A 21487-nucleotide genomic window follows, 5' to 3' on the forward strand; every position below is an offset into this window, starting at 1 on the left:
ATCAGCACAGGGATGAAAGATGCATCCATTGGGGTATATACTATCCCAGAGCTTCACATATTTTACATGACTCATGGGATTTTCTTGGATGAATAACTTGGGATTTATAGAGTGATAATTTTTATTTTTTAACCATCAATGTAGTGGATTTATTTACATGCATCCCCAGGACAGAAGGAATGAATTGCTTAATAACATCCTTAGTTATTGTGATTTTTTTTTAAACATAGGGAAATTTCCTTTATTATAACTCTAATGGAGACTAACAATTTTATTTATTTTGAAGGTGAGCTATACAAGCAAATTAAATGATCACCGTGGGGGCCTCCTGTGAACCTTGTTATGCAAATTTGGTTATGTGATCATGAGAATTGAAATATGTGTTCCCATCACATTTGTATTCATATTGCAAGATCTATTTAAGATTTCTGGATGATCTTTTTATTATTTGGCAAGGTTCTATAGAGCAATTAAACCAGTTCATGGATTTATTAATAATACAACCTCTTTTTTGTTTTAAATTCACTTACTTTTATAATAATTCTGAATCAGTGAATTATTTGAATGCTACTATTTGTAAAGGTCAAGATGGCTTTGAATCAAGTATTTTTAGGAAGCCTACATTTTTGCAACCATATTTGCATTTCAGTTTTCATCCATTTTATGTTAAATGTAAATTAGTTAGAGGCCAATTTGTTTGGTTGGCCAGGATGACTATGCAATGAATTTAAGAAGCTGGAAAATAAGTTTCTAGAAAGAGGCTATCCACAACTTATGGTGAAGAAATTAAGCCAAGTAATACATGATGGATGGGGAGATAAATATGTGTCTCTCTTAGGACATGATTTATCTTTTCCAGCTAAGACATAGAATAGGACAAATTTAAATGGGCATATTACTTCTACTGTGCAAAAATGTTGCAACAAATCTGAGCAAGCATTCATTATACCCTATGGTGTTGGGATGGATAGGATAAAAAAATCTCATTGGAAAAGATTTTTTTGATTTTCAGGGGTAACAATATTTTGTTTAAGTTATTGAATGACACACCCAACTTTGTGTTTAAAACCACTATGAATTTTAAAATAATTATGAGAGAGACAAAATGACCAAGAGCAACCACATCTTTCCCCAAAAGATGTGGGAGATGCAGACAATGTGAATTTATTATGTAGGAAAATGAGATAACGTTGGATAATTTGTATAAAATTCTCATCTCCCTTTCTCATGGAAATTGCAACAGTAGTGAGTTTGTATACATTACTAACTACCACCCCAGCCTTTTATGTTGGAAAGACAGAAAGGCTTTTGAAAAAGAGGATTCATGAGCATTGTTACAACATTCAAAAAGGCAATTGAAATAACGCACTTTGCAAGCACTCCACAAAATGTGAAAAATTTCAAAAATCTCAATTTAGTATCCTGGTAGAGATTCCTCAAGATCCTACAGGAGGTGCCAAGGAGACCAAAATTGAATATAGAAAACTTTACTGGAAACTAAGGTTAAACTTCACAGTGTTTACTAGAATTAATGACTCCATACAATTTTGCCAGTTCTTTTTTTTTTCAATAATTTTTATTTGTATTTTTACATTAATAAATGTCACAAATAAAAACTATCTTACAACATGACTGTATATATATATATATATATATATATATATATATATATATATATATATATGTTATACATTGATGTCAAATACCATAGCATATAGGTCGTACAACATATCTATTTACACTATGTACATAGATGCTTTCACTGTTAATTCCACAGTTATATAGACAGTATATACATTCTTAATATCCAAGTTATTATTTAATATCTGAACTTGTATGCATTCTTTGGTTCCATTATATTGTATTTTTAAGTTGCTGTGTGATGAATTATGCTAATATGATATTAAAGGTTTGTTCCCAAATCTCTCTGGATTTCATGTTTTTGTTTCTTTTATCTATTACTATTTTATGAGCTAAAATGTGTTGTATAGCTACTTGTTTAAACAATTTTGCCAGTTCTAAAGTTAAGGGCAGCCAACCTTTGTTGGAGGTAGTCCCTGTGCATTTTTAATAGTTTCCATGTTTGTATATACTGATATATTCCCTGTAAACATATGGGATGTAGAATGATTTTTTTATTGGGACCAAGCCATTTAACTCATATTAATTTATGTAATTTTTATCATTATATAATTGCTATACATGGCAGGAACACAGTTTAAATTTTTGTGTCCTATGATGCTTTAAAGGTCACCATGTGGCATAACAAATAAGTGCTTTTTACAGTGAGTTTTATGATCCTAACTATTCCCAGGATTCGTGAAGCTCAGACCAAGGAAAGCGTTAGCCTTGCGTCAACCATGCACCGTGAAGATGGCGCAGCAGCACCATATGCATATTAATGAAGGTGTGCTAACGCAACATCCACATGCACAGGAAATGTGCGTGAGTATGGGGGGTGTGTTTAAGTGTTGCACAGAGGCGTGAACATGTCGGCTACAGATGCGCAACCTAAAATGCTGACTAGTACAGCCTGCCTCTAACCGTAATCACTCCTGTCAGTGTCCGTGGATACTGAAATGTATGCAAAGCATACAAGAGAGTTCCGTGAACACCAAAACAAAAAGTAAACACAAAAGCACGTAGCTGAATTTTAAGCCCCTATCCCTCGAACAATGACATTTAAAATCCCGTGCCCATATTTCATTGTAGTGTTGATTGTTATACCAAGTGGAAGAAAAATGCAGCGTGTTTGTGCGCCGCTGCCCTTTGCTAAGCCTAGCCCAATGGTTAGGGTTGCCAACTGTCCCACTTTGCAAGGGACAGTCCCTCTTTGAGCAGTTGTGTCCTGACCAAAAATTTTAAAAATGGCAAATGTCCTGTGATTGTAGGATATAATTATGTCCCATATTTTATGTATTAGTTGCATAAAATAGTTATTTCTGTATCTAAAATACCTAAATGTTACAAGAAACAAAATAAGCAACTAAACTGCTACAAGAATAAGCTTTTATTTAGGCAAAAAAGTAAAGTTCTATCCTTTGTACTGACCGTGGGTATGTGTCGGCCTGTAAAATCTGATGTGTGTCCTGAAAATGTCCCACTTTGGCCATATGAAAAGGTGGCAATCCTACCAAAGGTCAGAGCATTCACTCAATATCTGCCCATTCACTGTCCAAGTTGTCCTTGTCTGGATGATCCAAAGATGAATGGGTATTACCTGGGTCTACCTACCATGTCATGAAAGATAAGTATTTGATTGTACCTATGTACAGCATGTGGAAGATCAAATATGCTAGGGTTGTCCTCACAACCATATTGGTACCAGAGAAATGTAGAGTACGCAATATGTACTGCTGTCTGTGCCATGGGCCAGCAACCAGAGAAGGGATGGATGGTGTGTTTTTGGAATTTGGGGGGGGGGTGATGGGTAATGTAATAATTCGCCAAGGGGAGACTGGGTCGGATGTACAATAGGTGAAGTAGAGGTGTACGAGGGAGCAGTGGATGAATCAGAAAGGAAACCAAAGAACATACATTCACATCCCCAATACACCCTGACAGGCTATACTGCAGAATACAATTCCACAAACATATGAACATTAAAATGTGCGATACACATGTACAGAAACGTTACCGGCTCACACCCACATAATGGTCTGACCTGAACTGAGCCATCCAACCCCAACACACCTGGATACATAATTGAATACCCATCCTCCCTTCCACAGCACCCCCCCCCCTTGCTCAACGTCCACCAAAACCACCCATACTCAGGCTGCTAGCTTGGTGCAGCCATATCTGCACATAGTGCCACCTACCCACATCTAGTAGGCAGTCTCACCCTAGGCCATCTCAGGCTTGCAAACTAGGTATCCCATGCATGTATAACCCTCCCTCATTGTCATATTGCCAAAAGAATGGGAGTCATTGGCATCCACAATTTTTGGACATCCCTCATGGGATAAGTGTCTGTTCTAAAGATTAGACTTGGTGGCACGACACGATGTCCAGCCCTGTAGACATCCGGACACAAGTTGCATTAGCAGTAGTAGTTGTCCACAACCCTGCTCAGCCTCCAGCCAGTCCTGCATAACCCATGACCTGGGATTAAACACCTAACTGTGATGCACATCTCCCCATGTGCATTATCAGGAATATATGTTGCCTAGAAGCTTCCCCATAGCCATCGTCCAAATAGTACATGTCCACAAATTGTATACCCTGTCCAGGTTCCACATCGTAATGATGCACACAACCCCTGTATACAAACGGTACACGTTCCTCCCGGATGCGGGTGTTCATATACATGGCCATGTACAACCCCAGATATGTAGTCATACATCTATAAATGTGCATACTTATATACACATAGCTACAGCTACAAATCACACATACATGCACATAAGTAGTTGTCAAGTATGTGTCCCATTTATAAATATGCATACTTGCAAATGTATACATATGTCTCTCAGAAACATATAGCATTAACAAGTTCTATACATATGTACACAAACTGACTGTCACATTTGTTGCCAGTAGTGTGGAATGCTTGTAGTAAAGTCATATAACCTAACTACCATCCATGCAGAATTTACCACGGATGGTGTAGTGGTCAAACCGGTGACTAAGGTGTTTCGGTTCCTGGGTCCAAACCATGCAAGGGCTGCAAATTTTATATGATGCCCAGAATAGGTAAGTGGAGGTCATTCAACAGTATGGGAATTGTAAATAAGTATGTAGGTGTATATGCATGTGTATGTACAGACATATATGCATATATATATATATATATATATATATATATATATATATATATATACACATGAAGAATGAACATGGTCACAATAAAGCAGTCATAATGAATGTGAAGGGAAACAGCAGTGGAACCCCCCGTATTATTTAGTGATGTCATATCAAGCTGGCCAGAGGTGAGCAAACCTCCAGCGTCCCCACCCACAGGTAGGATGCTAACAGTGGCACTAACTTTGTCCACGTGCTAAGTCTGACTTTCAAACAGTCTCCATTCAGACGAGCCAAAAACTGGAAGACTTATGGAACACCCTAACCATTATATGAACGTATGTCCCAGGACTATAAGCTTGGGACGTCAGAATATACTTGTTTAGATCAGTAGGGAGTGGTGCATGTGTAGTGGTGTGGTTTATTTCCAACCGGAGAATGGATGACTGCTGTGTTAGTGATCTGCTAACTATGAACAATGGGTATACATGCAAATGAAGCAGCACAGCAATAGTGTAGTGGTTAGAGCAACTAACTATTGGGCAGACATTGCTGGTTCGACAGCAGCACACACCATTTATGATGCTTAATCTGTATACGAGCATATCGTGCTCTTTTATGCTTTATAACGATATAATACCATTGAAATGTGAACTGGGTTGACATAACACAGTAAGAATGCAGAAGGTGTTTGCGTGATGGGAAACAGCAGTTAAACATGGCAAAACGGAAAACCGCTGGTGAAAAGTGTTCTACTCACCCTTTGTCCAATGGCCCTGGTTTTGCCCAGCAACACAATAAACCACCTCAGCCAGGCTCGATGCTAGGACCCTACACACCACAACCAATGTGATTTACCACTAAGCCACAGCAGTTATACCTAACTCTGATGTTATCACAAACATAGCAGACAGCACAGTCATTCAACAATATGATCAAAGTAATTAATCTTGTAGATGTATACGCATGCGTACATACAGATATTTTATATATATATATATATATATATATATATATATATATATATATATATATATTATATATATATATATCTACAGAACAATCATGGGCCCAAGAAAGCATTCATAATGACTGCAAAGGAAAACAGCAGCGGAACACTCATATTATCTAGTGCTGACATATCAAGCTGGCCAGAGTTGGGCAAAACCCCTGCGTCTCTAACCACGGGTAGGATGCTAACAGTGGGAACAACTTTGTCCACGTGCTAAGTCTGACTTTCAAACAGGTACAGGAAAGTCCCACAGTCAGATGAGCCTAAACCCAGATGACCATATGAACACAATGACCATCATACAAATGTATGTGCCAGGCCTATAGGCTTGGAAAGTCTGAATATACTTGGAGTGAGTTAACATGCGGGATTGGTCCAGAGCAGTAAGGAATGGCGCATGTGTAGAGCTGCGGTTTTCCCAACAGGGGAATTTATGACTGCTGTGTTAGTGAAGTGTTGAGGCATATGTTTGAGTAACTATGAACCATGGGTATACATATAAATGAAGCCGAACACCAATACTGTAGTGGTTAGAGCATCCGCCTAATGAACAGACATTCACGGTTCAAGTTCAACTATAGCACATATCATTTTCCTTGTGGAATGAATGTCATTCTGCTGTAAAACCAACATAATAACATGTAAAGGTGAACCTGAGTATTGCATGGGACTTTTAACCAGATCCTTTCAATCAAAGTGGTACTGTCATAATGAATAAGGCACAAGTAAGCACAAATAAGCAGCAATAAACATATGTAACACACAGTAAGCATATGCGAGTGCACTTGCGCGGGTGTAAGCAGCGCCCAGCATAGGAAATGTTTATAAGTATGTACAGATGTATTTTATATATATATATATATATATATATATATATATATATATATATATATAGAGAGAGAGAGAGAGAGAGATACACACTCACACACACACGTATATATATGTGTATATATATATATATATATATATATATATATATATATATATATATATATATATATATATGAAGAATGAACGTCGTAACAATAAAGCATAGACAAGGCATGAGAAGGGAATCAACAGCAACTATGGTATTATATAGTGCTGTCAGCGTATGTCATAAAAAGCTGGCCAGGAGTGAGCAGAGTACTGCTACTCACACTACACGTAGGGTTTTACCAGTGGGAGTAACATCGTTGAATTGCTAAGTCTACTTTACACACAAACAGAGAGTAGTACCTGCTGGGACTACCAAAAAGTCTAAGTTGCATTTGGCTGTCATCCATTACACAAGCAAGGGCAGGTAAGTTCAAAGACTAAATGGTGGGAGAGCCTGAGAATACACGAGGTGGGACAACATATATGTAGGCCCCCTAACGCTCTGGAGAGGGCAATGTTTGGAGGTGTGCCATGGCTGGGATAATAAGTGGATATTGGAAGTTACATTTGTAAGTTGAACACGGGTGGGGTGGAGGAACTATGGGTATGAAATCATGAATCCAGACGTGCCAGGGTTGGATGGCCCATTTCTAATTGGACTGCCCCGTGGAGGTCAATCAGTTCGCAATAGGTATATATGCACACACACATGCAGACATCAATATATACAAGTACATTCTCTGTAACACATGCATTCCATATGTAGACATAGATAACAGGTTATGTGCACATACAAACATCGATAGTAGATGTAATAATAGTCTGTGCAGAAGAGGGACGGGACAAAACAGCTAGAATGCAGAGGTGTGTACAGTGTCCAAAGTCAGTGCGGTGCAGATGATAATCGAACGTGAGTGCTTTCGCACACAAGGAATCATTCCTGTGATCTGCCCACTACGTAAACGGAAAGTGCTAATCCGGTCTATTTGTAAAAGTAATACGGTGAACACATACATGATTAGGCTCCCATGTGTAACATGTGCGTTACCACATAGTCATACATATTAATTAATTGTAGAGTCATGTTAACGGGAGTAAGGATGTAATGAAGTATAGAGTCTAATCTTGCAATAAACACATGCGTGTTCCATGTGGGGCAACCCAATAATTGCAAATAGTATTCCTTTGGACGCTCTGGTCACCAATGTTTGTGGACTAAACGCATGGGAGTTCTGAGGATATGTGGAGTGAGTAAACCAATGGGATGGCTCTGTAGGAGTAGGGAGTGGCCAGTGTGTAGTGGTGTTGATACATCACAAATCCACGGGTATATGGGTATTTATGCATATGGAGCAGCACAGCAATAGTGCATTCGTTACAGCAATCCCCTAACAAACAGACATTCTCATACCGAATCCCACTGTATCACATTCCAATTACCATCGGTAATCCATACATGAACATATTGCGACATCTGTCCATTGTATAACCTGCTAAATATCGATTACAAAATATCTGGAGTGAAGTGTCAGTGTCATAATGAATAAGGCATTAGTATGCAGGGAAGCATATATAAACACCATTCCGCATATGTAAGTGCGTTTGCCCGGGGTATGTATTGGTTTACAGACACACACACACACACACACACACACACACACATGTATATATATATATATATATATATATATATATATATATATATATATATATATATACACATATATATATAGATATAGATATATGTACATATATGCATACATACATGCATATATATATCTATATATATGTGTGTGTGTGTGTGTGTGTGTGTGTGTGTGTGTGTGTGTGTGTGTGTGTGTGTGTGTAGATATACAGAGATATACAGCTATGATAGGAAACAGCACACAGGAATGACATATGTTCACAGGCTATGCTAATGGAAGTGAGGAGCCCAGGCATGAAACATGAAACACGTAGCATGCCCTTCCATCACCCCCCCCCCCTCAGCCAGACACGGGGAAACATACACAAAAACAATGTAAAGAGTCCACTGCTTCCCAGACCACAGGCAGGATACAACCGGTGAGGGGGGGTACACAGTGCGCCAGTGGATTGTATTCTTGGAACACAGACTGAAGCGTCCCTTGCGGGACACCCTATCATTTGCACAAACCACTTAAAGGCAATAGACTGGCCATATTGTCCACGGTGTATACAGACTCAGAATACAATGGTGGGTAACCCTGATGACCCATGGGCCGAGACAGTTGTATGAAATTGGTCCCGTGAAGTGGAGAGTGAGCAGCATGTAGTGGTGTGTCCAGGACAGACCAGAACCCACAGTAAAGATGGGTGCTGTTAAGCAGGTGAAGGTGGGGGAACTATGGGTAGCTACTTATGGGTCTAGGTGTGCAGGTGTTGGCTGATATGGGCCTATATGGACAGCCCTAGGGATGTGTTCATTGGGCAGAGGCATCAGCCAATGAGAAGCCACACCCACTGCGAGGCCCACTAAAGCAAAGTTTAATCTATATGGCAAGGAACAGAATAACCAGATGTAGACGTATATATGTAGAGGTATGTGTGTGTGTATATCTACCCATAGCGACATAGAGATATGCCTCTCCCTCACCGTAGTATGAATGTATACGTACAGAGAAAGAATACAGATACATACCCACATATAAACATATACATATGCAGACAACCATAGACCCCTATGTCGTTAGATTTCATATATATATATATATATATATATATATATATATATATATATATATATATATATATATATATTTATATATATATATATATATATATATATATATATATATATATATATATATATGGTTTACTATTAAAAGGTCGAACGGCACTCCTTCGAATGTCATATAGTCGACACCGGAAGGTCGTAAACGTCGAATGTCGAAGTCAGAAAATCAATCTAGGAACGGTGTTGACATGGGTTGAGGTAGGTGTTCGTATTATTCTGAACTACAAACATCTCCCCTACCTCGATCCATGTTGAAACCCATTCCTAGATTGTTTTTCTGAGTTCGCGATTAGCAGTTTTGGCCTTCCGTTGTCAACTATACGACGTTTGAAGGAGTGCCGTTTGACCTTTTAATAGTAAACCATATATATATATTTATACAGGTACATACCCATATATAAACATATACATATGCAGACAACCATAGACCCATATGTCGTTAGATTTCATATATATATATATATATATATATATATATATATATATATATATATATATATATATATATTTCAACAGCAAGATATAAATATACATGCATGCATACATATACAGATATATTTATATGTGACAGTAAATATACACATGTATATAGCTAGCATATGATACAGCAGTTACGAGTAACATATGTTCACAGGCCGTGCATAGGATGGTGGGAGGTCCAATAAACAAACGTGTAACACATAGCATCACCCCCCAGCCCCCCACCCCCAGCTAGGCCGGTGAGACATACAGACACACAATAAAGGTAAACACACCACTGCTTCCCAGACCACCGGCAGGATACTACCAGTGGGAGAGACCTGCAAGGTCTAATCTTGAAACATAGACATTGATGTCCCTTGTGGAACACCAAAAATTAATGATTGGAGCCAGTCCCGGTAATTATTTATCAGACCAGGCTGTAGATGTATATGGACCAGTAGGTTGTGCAAGCCTGATAACCCATGAGTTGACACAATGTACGATATGTGTTCTGACATGGGGAGAGTGGGCAGTGTGTACTGGTGTGTTTATACCCCACCTGCACCCAGAGTAAGGATGACTGTTGTAGAGGAGTGGCAGGTGGGGGAACTATGGGTATGCGATTATGGGCCTAGGCATGCAGGTTTTGGCTGGCAGAGCTATATTAGGACTGCCCCAGGGATGTAAGTAATATTCCAATATGAGCATAGCTGATGCCCATACCTCCCAACCCCTAAGAGCACATCCACTGGATAGGCTGTAAACCATTGGGGGAACACATAGGGACCATACCATTGAACTGTCCCCGATTACCAGGGACGTCCCTGACTTTGACTCAGATTCTAACTCTGTCCCACCTAAACCCTCCTAGAACTAGTGATATTAGGAGGAAAGGTGGTGGATTACAGGTAATGAATAACGACAACAATTAAGAGTCATAAACACATGTACCTCAGACAATGTGTATGAATACATATGCTCTGAGTCTGTCAATGTGTCAGGTTGATAGCCCCAATAACTTAAATGTGTCCCTGATGTTGATATGCTGTGTCCCTGATTCATTCTTCATTTTTCCCCAATCGTATGAGAGGTCTGATAGGGACAGAAAGCACATATTCCACTGACTACCTTAGAAGGATGATAGAATAATAGGCATGCAGTAGCATAACTTGGCTGACAGATGTGGGTCCCAAGACCCAATTACTTGTCTGTATTGAAGAGTCTCAGCTCCCATATATCTGCCAGACGGGTACAGATTGCAAGAGGAACACACAAATAATATGAATAAAACACTGGACAGGCTGCTGATTCCGTACAGTCGAACAGCATGCCGTCGCCTAATGGGCGGCCATTCCTAATATTGTATTCTGATGAAATAGGCATCACAAGGTAATATTTTGGCCCTCGCTCCCACCCAGGGGTGTGAGTGTCAGATGCAAGCACCAATATCAGTGCGTTTGCAAGTGTTGGAGCAAGCAGGTGTAAGCCTGTTTGGCCACCAGTATGTGAGAATTACACTAGTAAAGCAATGTAGAGGCTAATTGAGTGTAAGAAGCTGTACCTAGAGGTTAGCATTGCATAACACCATGCAAACCCACGCACTCCCGCTCACAATTGCTTTCATGTGCCTTAATCCCTCCATATCCAATGGCCTTGTTCTGCCCTGCAACAAAATAAACAGCTTCTGCAAGGCTCGGAACCAGGATCCTGCACACACAGCTAATGTGGTTTACCAATACACCATGGCATATATACAGACATTGGACATTACTACAAATATATCATACACAGCAGTCATTCAACAGTTGTTGTTGTCTTTCAGCTTTTCTCGGTTAGGGGTCGCCACAGCGGAACTCCGGTTCGCTAATGATTGGGAGTAGATTTTGATGAATGCCGAGGTGCCAGCTCGATGTTCAATCTTCAACTAATGCACATCCATTTACGCATGTCTTTCGAATGCCCACCTAACTGTGGGGAGGACGTGCAGACTCCACACAGAAGGCACTCCCCACACTCTAGCCGAGAATCGAACAGGAAAACCTCTTGCAGTGAGGCAACAGCACTACCGCTGAACCACCGCACAGTATAGGAATGTATTCCATCATGTAGATGTATGTGTGAGTGTTTATGTCCAGCATATAGGTACATACATATATAGAGATATATCAGGAACATAGCATGTGACAGCAAAGCATTACAAATGAATGAAAAGGGAAACACCAGTGATGCCTGTATTATGTAGTGGTGTTGTCCTATGTAATATCAAGACTCCCTCAGACAGACATGTGTCAGTCATACACGCAAACAGTTGTACATTGGCTGTATACATCACTCTGTGCATGTAATGTACATTAACACAACAGTACCTGTCCAATCATTATGTGAGAACAGTACTCTTGCAATGTGCTGTGTGCAACATCATCATCATGATAAAGGTAAATGGGGTAATCATAGAGGACATTTTAAAGAATGGTAATTCTTGTTAATGGTAAAGGGAAGATATGATTAGTTCGAATTTTGAGTTATTTTAAATGTTAAGTTTAAGTCAGTTTTTTTTGTTTAGCCACGGGGCTGTTGGATTATAAAGTTACTTCTTCTTCTCGTTGTGTTTGTTTTGGAGGCGTGAGGTACTTTAAAAGGGAAGAAAACACTCTGGTTGTGCAGAAAGACAGCGTGAGCAGCACCCCAACCCTCTGTGTCTGACAGCTAAGAGCTTTGAAATCAATTTGAATTGGCACCAAAATGGATTTAAATAGTGTGTTTATAGTTGTTTAATTGATTCTGAAGAAGTCCACATGATGGTGGATGAAAGCACTTAATTCTTTTCTGAGTTACACTCTGGTTCTGATTGTTGATGAGCTGTAGTCTAATAAAGGACGTATTATTGCTTCTGCTGACTGTTCTTTCTGGACTTGTTGGTAATCATAGAGGGACTGGTAGTGTTGTGTGTACAATGGGGTCAACCGCATCATGTGTACCTGGACCATTTAGGAGTGATGTGCATACCAGGATCGTGTGCCTGAGGGACAGGGGTGAGGATAACAGGAGTATGTTGTGATGCATATTACAAGGGTTACATGTGTACAGTGGGCACATGTGTGAAATGGACAGCTATGTATGGGGCAAATGTTGTCCTAGGAACCAATTGGCCTTATGTTTCCGTAGGGTGAGAGTGGGATGTGGAGGAAGGAGAGTAGGTATGCCTGTGGAGGATAGGTAGGGTAGGATCACAGACAACACAGCATACAGGGTCATTATATGACACATGTGGGGGGAGACAACTCAAATGGGGATGGGTGTTTGGCATTCACAAGCCCATGGGAACAGTGGGATGGAGGTCCCCAGCCATAGGCAGCCGCCACTGCACCAAAACAGCTGCAAAGGAGGCAGTGTTGGGGGCTGTCCAAGAGGGGCTGCCTCACCCTGTAAATGTGACACTCCACCCTTGAGCTTGTATATCTGGCTTTGGAACCCCTTAATGAGCCCACAACACACCACATCCGGGACTGCATGACAGCAGAAATGTACCTGTCTGGCCCTGCTCCCAAAGGGGACATGCCCCATCCTCAGTGTTGGTACCACCAGAAGGTGTTGCAGAGCCAACAGAGGTTGAGGTCCAAGGCTGGGCCACAGATGTGCTGGTGACCAGTGCCATGGTCAGCTGAAGTGGGACAGGAGGTTCTGTCGGGACCTCCAAACCCATACAGCCTATGATGTTCAGTTTAAACACAGATATGGCGTAGTAATAGACAACAGCATTGAGGATTACTTACAACAGTATGCATAGATATGACCATCAACCCAACCCAACAGATGGTATACATTTGCAGATGGAGCACAACACTTGCATATATACTGCATAACATTTGTACAATGTGTAGAAGATGTGTGACTGCAGCTATGAACAGTTGCCCATTATTGGCTTGTCACTCTGAACCCCAGACAGTGTCTGTCATAACACTGTTTCATGTGAAATATGTCCAGTTAGGGATGCAATGACAGTATCACATCCCTATCACCATGTACTGGCTGCGATCCTCACACTATGCTCCTGCTGTGCACAGATGTATCTGTTCAGTGTGTAACACAGGAAACAAATGGTTCCACACACCGACCAGTCCACAGATGGCCCTACAGATGGGGGTCCCTTATGAACAGAGCACTGTCATGTCTGTTTTAAAACATGCAGAATAGCCATTAACACACACAGCATGTTAAACAGGCAGTAGTCTCAATGCAGCAGAGCTACACTTACATGCTGTAGTCATGTCTGGCACATCACCCTCCTGTCTTTAGCTTATTTCCCATTTTGTATGATGTTTGAGGAACATTCTGATATCATCTGTGATGCCGTTTCAAAACACCACATCCAGGTACCACTCACAGTGACTGTCATGGCCAAACACCAGCATGATGTTCCTAGACAATGTACTGCGTTTATCATGCAAATGGCTATGGAAACATCATCACAGCTGTTCCACATACAATCAGCTACAGGAAGACTGCAATGGATGCAGAGGCCATCACCTGATCATGTCCATCACTTACAATACACATGCTGCTGCTGAGCAGGGGTACACCTCCACATACACCAGAGAGTGTGTGGGAGGGACAGACAAAGTACATCAGAGAAAGGCTTGGAGACTAAAACGTAAGCATTGTCTGTCACATGCCTACCAGTACAGGGGCAAACCCCTGAATGACTAGTCATTACTATTACATATGCATGCAGTTACTACATGTACCACAAAGCCGACATGTTGCTGTGCTGTAAGAACATATATGTGTGTTGGTGCGGGACATCTGCTGCAGAGGTATAGCAGACATACATTAGGTGTAGGAAACATGGCTGTCCACATGAATGGATGCCATTGTCACCACAACCACACTCTCTAATGGACTTACATTGACACTCTTTGCCAAGGCCACAAATACACTCCCTAACTACTTAGTTTGCCACACTGCAGTAATACACAGGACGACATGCACCACAGGGGATATCTGGAGGTTCTATGGGCTAGGGCATGTGAATGTGTTTGACATCTGTTGGTATGCCAATGAGGGCTATACTGGGAGTGACTGTGGTTGGGACCATCATAACACGCAGACACAAGGTGCCAGTACTGACATCCATGTATGCATTGTTTCATGGATGTGTAGTGGTTGGCTGTGCAAGTTGGCTGTACAAGGCTGGGTGAGGGGTAATACTTGGCATCGTGCCACCCAACAATGGTGTGCAGTGTGGTACAGGGGTGTAGTGTCTGCAATGTCCCACACAGATGGGTACTGCATGAACTGACCTGACATGCTGGTTACCATTGTGTATGGCCATAGCTTTGCAATGCATGCCATGTCTGTGTTTGATAGTCCTTGACATGGACATTGCCTGAGATGTGCATGTCCCACAATACTGTACAGTGACATGTACAGGTGTACCTGGTTTGGCAGGCACATGCTGTGTACACAGACTGTTATCCTCCGATATACCAATACTGGCCTGGTGTGGCAAAACCTGCTTATAGTTAGCAGGTCGACCCTGCACCTGCATTGATAGCATGATGCAGGTATTCCCTGGTGTCAGTGGCATCGCTAAATACAGGGCACATGTGTATGTCATTCTATGGCCTCTGTGGATCACATTTGAAGGCACCACGTATGTTGCAGGCATTCAGTGGGGAACATAGTGAAGGCACATTGTCCAAAATTATGTGCCTATTGTACCACTGTATAGGGCCCATGTCCTCTGCAGCCCACTGCAATCACACAATGCCTACTATCTGTCATCAGTGTAAATGGTACTAGCAATATAGTGGGATATCCTAGGCAAGTGTGTTTGTGTATGACACACGGGTTAAGGACATATACTGGGTACTAGTAGGGTTGCATAATTTGCTCACCAGGCATTTTGCCAGATGTAGGGGTATGGCTTGCCAACACAGTCCCATGGCTGACTGACATCTGTACTCCTCGTGAGGTGGCCATTGTGTCATAAGACGGACACCTTATAGGAAAACTACAAAATCCGCTCCCCAACATGTCCAGTGGTTAGACACTCACAGCTACCTCCACACAGGCTCTGACAGCCAAACACACACACTTGCCATGTCCTGGATTCGAACCACTACCTACCATATTACACTGCAGCAATACGCATTTACGTCATGCGCTACGGCGAATACTGGGTTACAGCACACCTAGAGGTGTATTCTTAGGTGGGTGACATCAGCAGGAATGACAAAGGTGGACATGTGATTTGTACAGAGTGCATACTCTGCAAAGCATTGTACTTGTCTCACACAGACAGAGACACACACACACACACACACACACACACACACACACACACACACACATGCACACACACATTTGGCAAGTCTGGGATTAGAACACCGACCTAACTACTTTATCACACTACAGCATTACACAGTTACAGAATGCGCTACCGAGATTACTGGGTCACAGCACTCCCGGAGGTGTATTTCTAGGTGGGTGACATCATCAGCCTTGCCAAAGTTGGGTATAGGAATTGTATGGCGTGTGAGTAGACTAAAAGCATTGTTCAGTCCTCAGGCAGATGGTACAACACACACACACACACACACACACACACACACACACACAAACACACACACATACACACACAGTTGGCATGTCTGGATTTAGAACACCGACCTAACTACTTTATCACACTACAGCATTATGAAGTTACAGAACGCGCTACCAAGATTACTGGATCACAACACTCCCAGAGGTGTATTTCTAGAAGGGTGACATCATCAGCCTTGCCAAAGTTGGGTATAGGAATTGTATGGAGTGTGAGTAGTCTAAAAGCATTGTTCTGTCCTCAAGCAGATGGACACACACACACACACACACACACACACACACACACACACACACACACACACACACACACACACACACTTGGCAAGTCTGGGATTAGAACACCAACCTAACTGCTTTATCACACTATAGCATTACGCAGTTACAGAACGCGCTACCGATATTACTGTGTCATAACACTCCCAGAGGTGTATTTCTAGGTGGTTGACATGATCAGCCTTGCCAAAGTTGGGTATAGGAATTGTATGGCGTGTGAGTAGTCTAAAAGCATTTTTCTGTCCTCAGGCAGATGGAGACACACACACACACACACACACACACACACACACACACACACACACACACACACACACACACACGCCAGTGGTGGGATCAGAACACATGCCTATCTACAGATCACTATTACAGTACTATATAGTTACGAGTCACGCCACAGAGACTACACATTTCAAGGCTGCCATTATGACCTTCTAGGAATGCAGACCTCAACAGAGATGCTGGCAGTTAAGATGCACATACCTGTGAACCTGTGTGTTTAAAGTAGGAATCCATCCTGAATTGGAGTATGCCCATCTGTGGAATGGATGACTACTATCACTATACAGGGTTACAATGGCCATGCCATTACACGTAGATGCACATAACAGACACAAGGTGTCAGTGGGCATGCTCACACACTTAGTTGCACAGGGCTGTTTGGAATGCACTATGTCTCCAACTACACAAAATTATACTGGGCATGCTCATACACTTAGTAGCACATGGCTTAGGTTCATAGGTTCATAGATTAGTACTAAGCTAACTGCCCTTGCGAGCCATTTTAAGCCTAGCCAATTATCCCTTATAAGACTCAAACCCTGCACCTTGTGTTTGTAAGGCAAAGACCTTAACCATTAGGCCACCCTCCCAACCCCTGGGGTGTTTGGGATGCACTCTGATTCTAAACACGGAAGGCCACAGTGGCCATGCTATTACAGTTAGACATACAGAACACATTGTAATGGACTCCACTGTTAGTAGTTGTCATTGTTACAAGAACGCTGCACTACATATATCTGACACTGGTCATCTACACAACTTCTGCTGCTGTCCATCACCTTAGATGTACCATTCTATATCAAGCACAATACTATCACTCGCAGTGATGTCATGATAGGAGTGGCAACTGCTTGACCAACACACTGAGCCAATGTCCTGTTGTAATTATGAGGTTGTCCAGTGTTTGTAATTCTGAGACGACATGACTGAAAGAAGACAGGCCTTTGTCACAGATCACATGCATCTATGATTCAAGGGAGTGGGGGTAATACCCAGGTCGCATTTGCCCATATAGTGCCATACCAAGGCAAATGTCCTAAACACAGGATAACACCCTGACACCTAGAGGACAACTGCCTTGTATGCTTATGCTAACCAGTGCTAGATGTGTAGCGTTCGTAATCACAGCTGCTCACTGTAGATCCAACAATTGGGAATACTAACATCTGTGCAGTGAGGAATACCTGGCTGAAGGCTCTGTAGTGCACAATAGCACTACCACCATATACCTCAGAACCAGACATGTGGGCCATAACACGGGTATGGACCACTCCAGGTGGTGGTGTCCCCAAATACATAAAGGCCACTCACATGTACTGACCAGTACTCCCACAAAAGGCATCACAGATGAGTCAGGTGCAGGTAACAGTGTCAAAAGCCGCATTCTAGGATGTAACCCTCAGACACCACTATGCCCTTGGACCACCAACACACATCCATACATGTGGTGTGACATATAATAGTACAACACCATGTGACCTTTGACCGGTGAACTGTACCTAGCTCTACATCAACTGTGCAGACTACCCATGTACTGACACAGTTGCATCATGTGTTATGCAATGCAATGATACCATTATTTGTAACCAGGTCAGCTGTACACTTACCAGGGTCCCTCGGTTACTTACAGCATTAACAGATGACTGTTGCTGTACACCAGTAAACATCCTCATGTTTGGATATGACATACATGTACCTGCCCTGGATATGTACATGCCACACACATACAACATATATGCAAATAGCATAGCTGCTGTTGTCCTTTGTGCAGACAGGTGGCTACAGTCATTACACACATGCACATGGAAGGTAGGTCCATGGCTGCTGAATGCTAACAGTACATAAGGTGTGATATCAATGCTGACAGAGGTAACATTCCCTCTGTACTGGTTACCCATGACACATATCATGTCATACAACATTCCATGTGTCATGTATGTCATTACACATGTCCAGCAAATGCAATGCCTACAAACATGCCCAAATGACAGGAATGTAGGACCTACACACATGTACATGTAGTGGTGTGCATTCAGATACCAGGTGTGTGCAGTTGCTGATGTTTGCAGGTGATGTGTGTCTTAGTACATCATGCAGTTGCAATGCAGCCTCAACATTGCCAACTGTTTATGGTGATATGCTGAAAGTACGGTAAGCTGTACTTCAGGTATGGACAGATGTGTGGACATAACTAAGTGGTGGGGCATCATTGCAGATGGATGTTTGCTGAGGACAGCTCACAGGTGTGTCACAACAATTCCTACAATAACCTGTGTAACTGCTAAGCTATGGTTTTGTTAATTGAAGGGGAACACACACAACTTAGACAGCCATCAGGGTGACACCAAAGGTAAATCACTTGACACCTGTAACAGTTAAGACCTCCCATGTGCATATATTGTGCATATATCAGTACAGTTGCCAAAGGAAGCATCAGTACACTTTGTAGCATGTGCAATACTGCTGTAGGTCTGTTATACATATCATGAGATAGGCAGGTGTTTGATTCACAGTACTGGCATGTGTGGTTGTGTGTTATCCTTATATGTCATGTATGGTGGGGAATACATCTCAATTGTTACTCACTCTCCTGTACACTGTTGTAGACATCTGTACAGACTGCAATGTAGAAAGCAGGACATAGGCAGGGGTGTGCATCTCACACGTCAGGTATCTGTATGTGCATGAAAGAGGTGTATTCAATAGTGAATTCCACAGTGTGTGTGTATGTGTGCATGTGTGTGTGTGTGTGTGAGTGTGTGTGTGTGTGTGTGTGTGTGTGTGTGTGTGTGTGTGTGTGTGTGTGTATGTGTGTGTGTGTGTGTGTGTGTGTGTGTGTGTGTGTGTGTGCGCGTGTGTGTTTGTGTGTATGTATGTATGTATGGCTGTCTGGTCCCTGGAGTGAGGATGTATGTTACCATAGTGAACTGATAAGATCACTCCCCCCATCCAGGTAATGCAATCTAGTATCCCTGTTGATGTCCTCGATCTTAGGCCATTCTGACTACCTGTACATTTGCAATCTCTGTGGCGCGTCATGTAAGTGCAGAGTACTGTAATGATGGTTTGCACATAGGCAGGGGTCCTCACCTCAACATTAGCAGCTGTGTGTGTGTGTGTGTGTGTGTGTGTGTGTGTGTGTGTGTGTGTGTGTGTGTGTGTGTGTGTGTGTGCGTGTGTGCATGTGTGTGTGTTACTGTGTCAGTGAATCTGTGAGTGTGTGGGTGTGTTACTGTGTCTCTGAATACATGTGTGTGAATACCTGAGTGTGTGGGTGTATTTGTGTGTTTGCATCCTGTCATGGGAACGTGTATTACTGCTTCCCAATGAGGCAACACGCTTTCCACTGGCCTCCACCCTTGTCATCAGCTAGACCGCTCTCTTACCTCTTCACTCCATGTAACTGTACCTGTGATGTCAGTATGGATGTCACATCTCTAGCCACAGTAACTTAATCATTGGTGAGATATGACCATAAATTAATCTCACTGGACATCCATATCCTGGATTCGAACCACTACCTACCATATTACACTGCAGCAATACGCATTTACGTCATGCGCTACGGCGAATACTGGGTTACAGCACACCTAGAGGTGTATTCTTAGGTGGGTGACATCAGCAGGAATGACAAAGGTGGACATGTGATTTGTACAGAGTGCATACTCTTCAAAGCATTGTACTTGTCTCACACAGACAGAGACACACACACACACACACACACACACACACACACACACACACACACACACACACACACACATGCACACACACATTTGGCAAGTCTGGGATTAGAACACCGACCTAACTACTTTATCACACTACAGCATTACACAGTTACAGAATGCGCTACCGAGATTACTGGGTCACAGCACTCCCGGAGGTGTATTTCTAGGTGGGTGACATCATCAGCCTTGCCAAAGTTGGGTATAGGAATTGTATGGCGTGTGAGTAGACTAAAAGCATTGTTCAGTCCTCAGGCAGATGGTACAACACACACACACACACACACACACACACACACACACACACACACACACACACACACACACACACACACACACACACACACACACATACACACACAGTTGGCATGTCTGGATTTAGAACACCGACCTAACTACTTTATCACACTACAGCATTATGAAGTTACAGAACGCGCTACCAAGATTACTGGATCACAACACTCCCAGAGGTGTATTTCTAGAAGGGTGACATCATCAGCCTTGCCAAAGTTGGGTATAGGAATTGTATGGAGTGTGAGTAGTCTAAAAGCATTGTTCTGTCCTCAAGCAGATGGACACACACACACACTCACACACACACACACACACACACACACACACACACACACACACACACACACACACACACACTTGGCAAGTCTGGGATTAGAACACCAACCTAACTGCTTTATCACACTATAGCATTACGCAGTTACAGAACGCGCTACCGATATTACTGTGTCATAACACTCCCAGAGGTGTATTTCTAGG

This window comes from Protopterus annectens, chromosome 1.part1, assembly GCF_019279795.1.
Source record: "Protopterus annectens isolate FY-2018-M chromosome 1.part1, PAN1.0, whole genome shotgun sequence".
NCBI classification, from domain to species: domain Eukaryota; kingdom Metazoa; phylum Chordata; order Ceratodontiformes; family Protopteridae; genus Protopterus; species Protopterus annectens.